This window comes from Arvicanthis niloticus, chromosome 27 (genome assembly GCF_011762505.2).
Source record: "Arvicanthis niloticus isolate mArvNil1 chromosome 27, mArvNil1.pat.X, whole genome shotgun sequence".
NCBI classification, from domain to species: Eukaryota; Metazoa; Chordata; class Mammalia; order Rodentia; family Muridae; genus Arvicanthis; species Arvicanthis niloticus.
In genome coordinates, this window is record NC_133435.1 from 25888079 (window position 1) to 25898649 (window position 10571).

The 10571-nt window shown below is 39.7% G+C and overlaps 1 pseudogene; it reads right to left on the bottom strand.

Moving 5' to 3' along the window:
- Positions 1 to 557: 557 nt before the first annotated feature.
- Positions 558 to 3166, bottom strand: LOC143439543 (glyceraldehyde-3-phosphate dehydrogenase pseudogene; annotated as a pseudogene).
- Positions 3167 to 10571: the final 7405 nt, after the last annotated feature.

The window sequence follows — 10571 nt, forward strand, 5'->3', positions numbered from 1 at the left end:
GATGCATCATTCAGTAAGCTGCTTGCTAAGCAATTATGAGGACCTGGGTTTGGATTACTTATCACCAGCATAAAGCCAGGCACAGGGGATTATATAATTATAGCATGTGGAGGTAGAGGCAGGAGGACACCTAGAGCTCATTGGCAAGTCAGACTAGACCTCTCTAAGCCTTATGGAGAAAGCAATTGTGAAATACAGCTAGCAATGATCTATTACCCTCAGATACATATGCACATGCACATACCTTAACTCATATATAAACATATACCATACACACATAAATAAAGTTAGAAAGAGGTTATCATTCTTAGTTATCTTATTTTATAATCTCAAAATACTTTGGGATTTTTTTTTTTGGTGCAGTGAACATTTATTGATGGTATTTAAGAAAATAGAAAGGGCTCCCTAGGCCCCTCCTTTTATTATGGGGGTTCGGGATGGAAACTGTGAGGGAGATGCTCAGTGTTGGGGTCTGAGTTGGGACAGAGACTCTTCAGTGACCGAAGGCCTCTCTCTTGCTCTCAGTGTCCTTGCTGGGGTGGGTGGTCCAGGGCTTCTTACTCCTTAGAGGCAAGGTAGGCCATGAGATCCACAACCCTGTTGCTATAGTCATATTCATTGTCATACCAGGAAATAAGATTTACAAAGTTGTCATTGAGAGCAATGCCAGCCCCAGCATCAAAGGTGGAAGAGTGAGAGTTGCTGTTGAAGTCGCAGGAGACAACCCGGTCCTCACTGTAGCCCAGGATGCCCTTCAGTGGGCTCTCAGATGCCTGCTTCACCACCTTCTTGATAGCATCATAATTGACAGGCATGTCAGATCCACAATGGATACATTGCGGGTAGGAACACAGAAGGCCTTGCCAATGAACTTCCATTTCATCTCTGGGATGACCTTGCCCACAGCCTTGGCTGTACCAGTGGATGCAGGGATTATATTCTGGGCAACCCCACAGCCATCACACCATGACTTCCCAGAGGGGCCATCCACAGTCTTCTGAGTAGCAGTGGTGGCATGGACTGTGGTCATGAGCCCTTCCATGATGCCAAAGTTGTCATGATGACCTTGTCCAGGGAGGCTAAGCAGTGCAGTTGGTGGTACAGGATGCATTGCTGACAATCTTAAGTGAGTTGTCATATTTCTCATGATTCACATCCATCACAAACATGGGGGCATCAGCAGAAAGGGCAGAGATGATGACCCTTTTTACCCCATCCTTCAAGTGGGACCCAGCCTTCTCCATGGTGGTGAAGACGCTGGTAGACTCCACAACATACTCAGCACCAGCATCACCCCATTTGATGTTAGCAGGATCTTGCCTACAGGTAGGGAACAAGACAAAGTTCATGCTATCTCTTACTATCTCCTTGAAGTATCCTGTGCACTTTCTATACATACTCCTGGAAGATGGTGATGGGCTTCCTGTTGATAAGCTTCCCATTCTCAGCCTTGACTGTGTGGTTGAACTTGCCATGGGTAGAGTCATACTGGAATATGAAGACCATGTAGTTGAGGTCAATAAAGGGGTCATGGATGGCAACAATCTCCACTTTGCCAGATGCAGAGAAGAAGGCAGCCCTGGTACCCAGGTGCCCAATACAGCCAAATCCGTTCACATCGACCTTCACAATTTTGTCTATGGAATGAGGCTGGCACAGCACAAGAAGATGCAGCTGTCTCTGGAGCAGGGAGGAACAGAGAGCCTACTTTTGGATTTTAACTATGCTTAAATCTAAACTTAAAGGTCATTTTATTGAAAATATTTGAGCCTATACAAAATGAAGTTTTTCTTTATTCTTTTTTTTGCTCAAAGATATTTTGAAAATTAATGAATTATATTTTATTTTATATTATGTTGAGTTGTGTTATTGAAATATTTTTTACAGAAAACTGACAAGTACCCATATTAAATTTTAATGATAACTAAGCAGCCAGCTTCTAGTAATGCCTAGTAGTACTTTACAACTTTTAAATTACTAGAGACTATATGTACATGCACCTGTGCAGATTGGTCCAAGACTGTAGAGAATACAGGCATATACAAACATAAGTCTTGTTAAGCTTATGTGTAAATATATTTATGTACACTGCTAAGTATGGAAACAAAATCTACGTATACAACACTTTAAAGGGCTTACAGCTTAACATTCTTTTAAATTTTGAATAATCATGGAGCATATTCTTCACAGTTCCACCATGAATATACATATAATAATATACTTTGTGTCTTCTCCCATTATCTTTTCTATTTCTTTCCCTCTCCCACCTAGATACACTTCTCCCCATGCTCACTTGTGAAAATCTAATTAACCATGGTAGGACTACAGACAAAAACAGAGAGCACACAACATTTCATATGCTCATAAGGCATTTATAATTTTTAAATCTATGAACCACCTAATCAACTCTTCCTGTTTTCTACAAGAAAAGGAGAGATTTTAGAAAAGACAGGAAACTCACTACAATCTTCATTAAAATTTTGCTATCTAAAAAACATAATCTAGTATCAATGAGCAGTGGGTATATAAACACCTGATGATCTAAACTCTATCCCTGGAACTCACATAGTGGAAGGAGAGAACCAACTTCTGCAAGTATGATGTTCACACTTGCTTGTACCTGCAATACAGGCACACACGTCCACATGCACTATAAAAATAATTAGAATTTAAACCATCAGGATTTTAGTGGTCATCCAAGGAATTGTCTTTAAAAAAAAAAAAAGCACCACAATGAAGTTTGTGAAATTTCACATCTATTCACACCCATGTGGACTTGGAGTTTTTAAAATGAAGTGACCTTAGGAAGAAGCATCCTGTATACAGAGAAGAGATGGGAGAGGGCAATGGCAATGGGAGGATACTTCAAGGGATGGAAGATGAAGAAAGCAGAAGAGAGGAGGAAGAGAACAAAAAGTGAAGGAAGAAGAGGAGTGAGGAAAAGAGGAGAGACAAAGGTAGAGAGAATCCGTTTAAGTATCAGTTGACTTATGTCCTGCAGAAGAATATTAATAGTGTTGTACCCAATGATTTCATGTGTCTGCATTCAAATTTATTCTTCAGCCTCAGGTTGAAATATTGGAAATTTTAGTGTATAACCATCACTTACTTTGTATTTAATAAACATGGTGCTCACTAGAATGATATGGAAGTACAGTTGGGACATCTTTTGTGAAGATAATATTTTCCAACAGATTTTTTTTTTTTATGTACTTGTCTTAAAGTCATTAGAGCTCGGGCCAAAGACCAACTCATTGTATATTGTATTCTAGCCAAGAGCAAAACATGCTAGGAAAAGTCCAGTTCATTACTATAATTAGGGCGTTGCTATAGTTAATTTAAAATTAAAGCAGGAATTTAATCACTCTTATATAACTTCCAGTGCTTACTGGGTTGTGTAAAACTCTGATCACTTGAAGAGTTCATCCATTATCTGAGGCTCTTCCTAATTGCTCCATCTTGTATTTCTGTTTTATTAAGCATACAACAGAAGCAGCAGCAGCATGAGGTCCATACCAGATCCACCTGTGATTTGCAGAAGCCCCGGGATGATTCCAAGAACAATGCATCTCAGAAAGAACAACATTAATTGATTACAGGGCTGTAACTGTGAAAGGAAAAATAATTAGTAGCCTAGAGAAAGAAAGTTAAGATAGTAATAAACTTAAAAAAAATATTTAATTGGCAAAATATTTTTAAAGTTTCACAAAAATTCATTTTAAAGAAAGGATCCAAGAAAGTTAAGATATAACCCCATATCATTCAAGTGCATAAGAATGTGGCAATTGTTTGTTTAATTAATTAAAGATAGGAGGATTTAGGAAAGTATCAATTTATTTGGAAATGTCACTGAAATAACCAAGAAATAATTATTATAGTGAATATTAAAAGGGTAGTTTGCACAGTAAAATACTACAGTTTTGAATTTCTTTATAATATTTTATAAGTACAGTATTTCATAAATAAAAACATGCTAGTAAGTACACATATGAAGGGGAGATGTGGGTGGTTGGCTCTTCTGGAATCATAAGGTTTGGGGTGTTAAAATGAAAAGCTAAATGAATTTACTTATTTTTATGTTTTTTCATTAATAAATTTATTAATTAATTAAATTATTAATAAATTAAATAATTAATAAATTTATTCATTTATTCCCTTTGCATCCCAATTGAAGCCCCCCTCCTCCCAGTTTCCCCCCACACTTCCTTCCTTCAAATACTTCTCTCCTTTTCTAAGAAGGGGGAGGCTCCTCTGGGTATTACCTTACCCTGGCACATTAAACCTCTGCAGAGCTAGGTGCATCCTCTCTCACTGAGGACGGACAAGTTAGGGGAACAGGCAACAGATTAAGGGACAACCCCTGCTCCAGTTGTTGGGGGACTCACATGAAGACAGAGTTGCACGTCTGCCACATAGGTGCAGGGGACCTATGCCCAGCCTATGCTGGTCTACCTGCCCCTGGCATGTTGCAAAGTATACAAAAGTCATATAGCATTGCAGAAGCCTATGTTTTCACATGTGTCCTAGGATGCTCTGTAAAATGTGACAACCAAATTGGGACTGCTATTTGAAGGAACACTTATATTTAGCACCACGACAGAGCAGTATCATCACAAACTTAATTGTCAGAGAAAAGTCCACTCAAGGAGAAAAATATTTGAAAGATATTTTATGATTTATCTCAGAATTTCGTTCCTCCAAAGTACTGTGTGCATGCTAAGATGCAACTGGGTGTGGAGCAAAGACCAGCCTGCTAAAGACTTGATCCCCAAAAAGGACTCTGAAGAGATGGGGCCAGGAAAGAGGTCTTTGGGTGTTTTGGGGCATGTCCCCAGGGGGGATTTCAGACAGGGTGTTCATGCACTTACTGGCTGTGGGGTGGGCTGTTTACCTCCTTGACAGGTCTCACCACTGTTTGCTCTCCAATCAAGCATAAGTTATAAACTCCAAAGCCATGCTGTGAATTAATTCTATCACATATTGGTTATAGTGATGGAGAGCTATCAATGTCTCCTACGTTGTTCTTTGATCATCTCAGATTTGATGAGCTTAGCTCATTATGACAAGAGCTTGTGGAAAAGAGTATGTGTATGCTCATCAAAGGGAACCCATGATGACAACTGATGTCGATGTCGGGCTGCTAGAGACACTTATTTAGAAGAACTAGTTTAGAAAGTTAGTGAATGTTTGTCAAAAGACATTAGACAAATAAATATTCAGATCACTAGCACATACTTATCAAAGGAAACTAGCTGTAGGAATGTTTGTGGGGAGATTCAGTCTTTGTAGAGAAAACAGGAATAACATTCAAGCTTCGGTTTTGTTTGTTTTATGGTTTTTCCCCCTTTTATAGTAAATTGCTTCCTTTCTCATGCACTGCAATCTGATTACATCCCCCTCCTTCTAGTCCTCCCAGTTCCCCTGCACCTACCCTCCCACCCAGATCCACTCTTTCTGTCTCTCATTAGAAAAGAAGAGGCTTCTAAGAGATAACAACAAAATAGGATGAACTAAAATATGAGATAAAACAACAGCCATTACATGGAAGGTAGCAAACCAACAGAAGTAAAAGAACCCAAAGAAGGCACAGAAATCAGAGACCTATCCCTTCACAACTCAAGAGTCCCACAAAAAATATTAATCTGAAAGCTGTATTATCCATGCGGAGAACCTGGGGTAGAGCCATGTAGCCCTGTAGGCCACTTTAGTATCTGAGCTCACACAGGCTCTGCTCCATTGATTTGGAGGGCTGTGTTCTCCTGTGAGCTCTCCATCCCCTGTGAGCTCTGATACACTCTCTGCCTCCTCCTCTGCAGGGCTGTGTTCTCCTGGTATCCTCCATCCCCTGTGGGCTCTGATACACTCTCTGCCTCCTCCTCTGCAGGGCTGTGTTCTCCTGGTGTCCTCCATCCCCTGTGGGCTGATACACTCTCTGCCTCCTCCTCTGCAGGGCTGTGTTCTCCTGGTGTCCTCCATCCCCTGTGGGCTCTGATACACTCTCTGCCTCCTCCTCTGCAGGGTTGGTTCCCTGCGCTCGCTCGGAGGTGAGCAATCGGATGAAGTTCTCCCATTCAGAGCTGTGTGTTCCAAGGTTTCTCTGTGTTATGCCTGGCTTTAGTTTTCAGTATTAAGCTTTGTTTTTAATACTTGTGTCTTTAACTAACTGGATACACGGTCTGAAGCAGTCTCTGGCTTCAGCTAGTAGCTGAAATTTGTAAATTACAGAAAATCAATAGCTGAAGTCACTGCCATGTAAACCTTTATGGAAAATGTTGTCAAAAGAAGCAATCCTTGGACATATGTAACATGTGAAACATGGAAACGATTTAGAAAAACCCACCAGTAAAGACAGAAGTCCTCAATGCCTAGCTCCCTAGTCTCACACGGGCTTGATCTGTAGTCCTCATGAAAAGAAAATGTATGTCTCCTGAAGATATTGATTGAAAAAAAATGGATGGACAAGGAATTACCTGGTCTTTTAGCACTAAACTTTTACAACTTAGAAGTTACACAAGTACAATAGACTATTAAATTGTGAAATACAACATGATAATTTTAAAACAACCTTAGGACCAGTCATAATAATTATGCAGGTAAAAATCAAAAGGATTTATGCCAAAATTAATTTCAACCATAAACTTGTCAGTTTGACATAATGTGCTCACAAATGAATTACATAGATATCCCCCAAATCAAGGCACAGACACAACTACTTACAAGTATCAATTTTTAAAATAATCAAACACACTCAAGAACTCTGTTTTGCAAAGCTACAAGGTGAAGAAAGCCTTCACAGCGAATGAAGTGGTAAGGTGTGCATTAATGTAAGTACTTTATTTTGTTTTTTAAGAAAAGTTTACAAATACTGGAATTTCAAACTCTTTCTTGCATGCTTTGGTAGAGTTCTCTGTCTGTTAGTATGTCTGTTGCTGTTAAAGGAATCAAACACTCTCTATCAGACAGTTGTAGTGCAGGTTCATCATTACAGAACACAGACTCAGCTAAGAAAAGAACTCTGGGTGCTAAAAGCTAATCAGATAGTCTTAGAAAGGCTCTTCTGGCTGTCATTTAATACTCAGTCATGCATTAACCAAAAATTAAAGCATTCAACTTCTGCCATCCTTGGAGTAGTTTGGAGGCATGGGCTGACTATAATTTTGACCTACTCCAAAACAGCACAGCCTTCTTGCAGAAAATAAAAGTTAAAATAATTGACACTTAAATCTAGTATAAACTTAAGTGTTTCCATACATTGGTATTTAGTCTCCAATCAGTGATATCCCCAAATTTCTTCCAAAGCCATAAAAACCATCAAATTTACCCTATCTACACATTTTTGTGTCCTTAATAAAGCTAGAACACTCAACTTGTTTTAGTGATATTGGGTAATGTGCCTCATAAACAACCCCAAAGAGTCAAATTCTAAGTCCACAGGTGCCTTGGCAACTGATTTGCTCTCTGTATGGACTTCTTCAGAAACAGCTACTTTCCCAAGACATCCTTTCGTGAGTCATATTCGTACTTTAAAACCAAAAGGACCAGTGAGATGGCTTAGTTGCTAAAGGCTCTTGCTGCCAAGGATGATGACCTAAATTTAATCCCAGAATACCATATGTATAGCGTTATATATTTAAATAGAGCACGGTTCTGGGTTCCCGAAGGAAACACACACACAGCCTTTATACTTTGATATGTCTTAATTAGCTCCATGGCTGGGCCACTTCCTATCTTCCACGAGGCTAATCCATCTCCCTCCATTAAGTTATTACTTACTAAATCCTATCTTCCATCTTGGCTGCCTCTTGGACCATTCTCCCCTGTCTTCTACATGACAGCTATGCTCTCTGTCCAGTACCTTCTCAGGTGTGGCGTCTCTCCTCTCCTTCTTCAGACATGGCAGATCTTCTTCCTCTCTCTCCTAGCTGGGGAATCCTAAAAGCTCTACCTCTGTCTGCCCTGCCAAGTTTTCTGCATCTTTATTTACCAATAAGAACCAACTGGGTGCAGGGTCCCTGAGTGTCTTACAGGTGGCCACTCCTGTGAGCTACATATGTGGTTGAAAGAAAAATGACCCTCAAATTGTGTCTGACTCTACTCTCTTGTGTTGCATGTATGTGTCCCTGACTACATGGGAAGCAGAAAACACACACACACACATGCACGCACGCACGCACGCACGCACACGCACGCACACACACAAAACCTAATTTGTATGAGAACTATATATTACAGTCTTCCCCACTTACTGAATGAACAAACCGTATAGGAAATTTTAGCATATTTCCTGTATTGCTGTTAGTTGATTGAATAAAGAGAATAGAAAATGCAGAAGCAATAACAGAATCACTAAAAGCAATTAAGTCTGGCCTGTGAGGTGGAGCACTGGGTAAAGACTCTTGCCATCAAGCCTGATGATCTGAGTTCCAACCCAGGTATCACACGATAGAAGAAAAACATATTCCCCAAAGCTCTGACCTCTACACTCCTGTACACACATACACACACATGTAAATACATGTAATAACAGATTAAATCAGATAAATGGCTTATTTGAAATGGGCTAAAGTCTCATACACTGCTAAGTTTTACTCAGTCTTTTAACATATGAAGTATACATTCACAGCCTGAACTGCATTCACGCTCATCCATCTCTCTTCATTGCGAGGAATACATCTTGGGCTATGAACTTATTTCTTTCTGTCTAGATTACAACAAAAATCCATCAGTTTTCTTTCTGAGCCCAACTTCTCCCACCTCTGATTTAGCTACTTCAAATTTATTCTTAACATTGTATTTTCTCATGCCATTTCTGTAATCAAAGGAAGAGTTGTATTGGTTAATATACATTGTAAATCACTTACACATAGGAATATGTTCAAATACAAAATAGCAATTCCAGTCACCCCCTGCCTCTCATCTGTATACTGCTATAGTAAACTGCTAACCCCATAACTCCATGCCTGTACCTGCTTCTTTTTTTAATTTCTTTTTTAAATGATTTATTTATTTTATGTATATAAGTACACCATTGCTCTCTTCAGATGCACCAGAAGTGGGCATCAGACCTCATTGCATATGGTTGTGAGCCACCATGTGGTTGCTGGGAATTGAACTCACGACCTCTAGAAGAACAGTCAGTGCTCTTAACACTGAGCCATCTCTCCAGCCCATGTGTCTGCTTCTTAGTACAGATTTCTCTGCATTTTCTGACTGATCTCAACATGAAAGCTGAGGTTATGATTGAAATGGCTTGGTCTGAGATTTTACCTTTATGAGTTTACTGACATGGACTATGATTATTTTCGTCTCCTCCATCACTGCATGAGCAATGCGTCTTCTTGTATGTATTTCCCACTTTTCTCTGGGATGTGATCCACTCCCTCTTCAGACTTACTTGAGTCTATTAGCTATGCGCTCTCTCTTTTCTCTCTTTCCACTCCAACTGTCCCTTCTTATCTGATAAACCTGCCCAGCCTTCTGCAATCACTGAAACGCCTTTCCTTTCTCAATATTCTGATTTTCTTAGTGAACAGTCTTAAGTTAGCCAGAGGCTGCTGTTAGCTCTTTCTTTGTGTCAAAGAACAGAGGTTCTTAGAGCAACAAGCCCTGAGCAACTAAATCTGCCTTCCAGAGCAATGAGTTATAAGTGAATTGGTACCTTATCTATCTGAATCACAGTCACTAAGACCCCCCAAAGAACATTCATATAAGACTCATGCTCCTACTTGTGACCCAGAAAACTCATGAGGGAAAACTTCCACTGTTGTGAGTTGCTACATTTTGGGGGTGATTTATTTTTACATAGCAGTAAATAATTTATGAAGTAGCAATTCTACACCATCACGTTAGTGAAACAGCTCCCAGATTTACATTAATGAGCTCATAATTATGTTTCCTTTCTTGAATTCCTCTCCTAACCCTATGTCTGCATCTCCACTGTCTAATTCTTTATACTTAATCTTTCTTAGTCTCCAAATATCAATGGTCTCAACCAGTAAAGTCTCTCCTGTGAATGCACCTAATGTGAAGACGATTAATAATTTGTCTTCTTATCTTTTCCTCTCTCCTGCTATCCTCTGTCCTTGGAATCTCGTGATCTTACATTTTGAGCTCATGATTTTATTTAATTCCTATACTTATTTGCCAGATTTGCCCCCACTTCAAATTCAAAATACAGAGAATTAAATCTCCCTAATGGGCTGACAATTCTGTCTTTTCTATTTGCATCACCCCCCACTGCATTTGCTGTGTTATGATTCACAGAGCCTTTTGTTTTAATGATTACAGAATTCCTAGCCAAAGTCTTGCTTGAGTCATCATCCTACAAGTGAAGGAATTTGTACTGTCCAAAGAACAGACCTGTTGTGTCATAGTCCTGCATGCAATTTTTTAAAGGAGTTTTAGCCCCATGAGCTGAAAAAGTTCTCTCCAATGAAAGAATGAAAGCAGTCTACCCTCAAACTCTGTATCTTCCAGTGGCTTCTATCTCTCCCTCTCCCCATCTCTCTTCCTCCTATACTTAGTCCCTTTCTCTCTCCCTCTCCTCCTTCCCCCCTCCTTCTCTCCTTTCC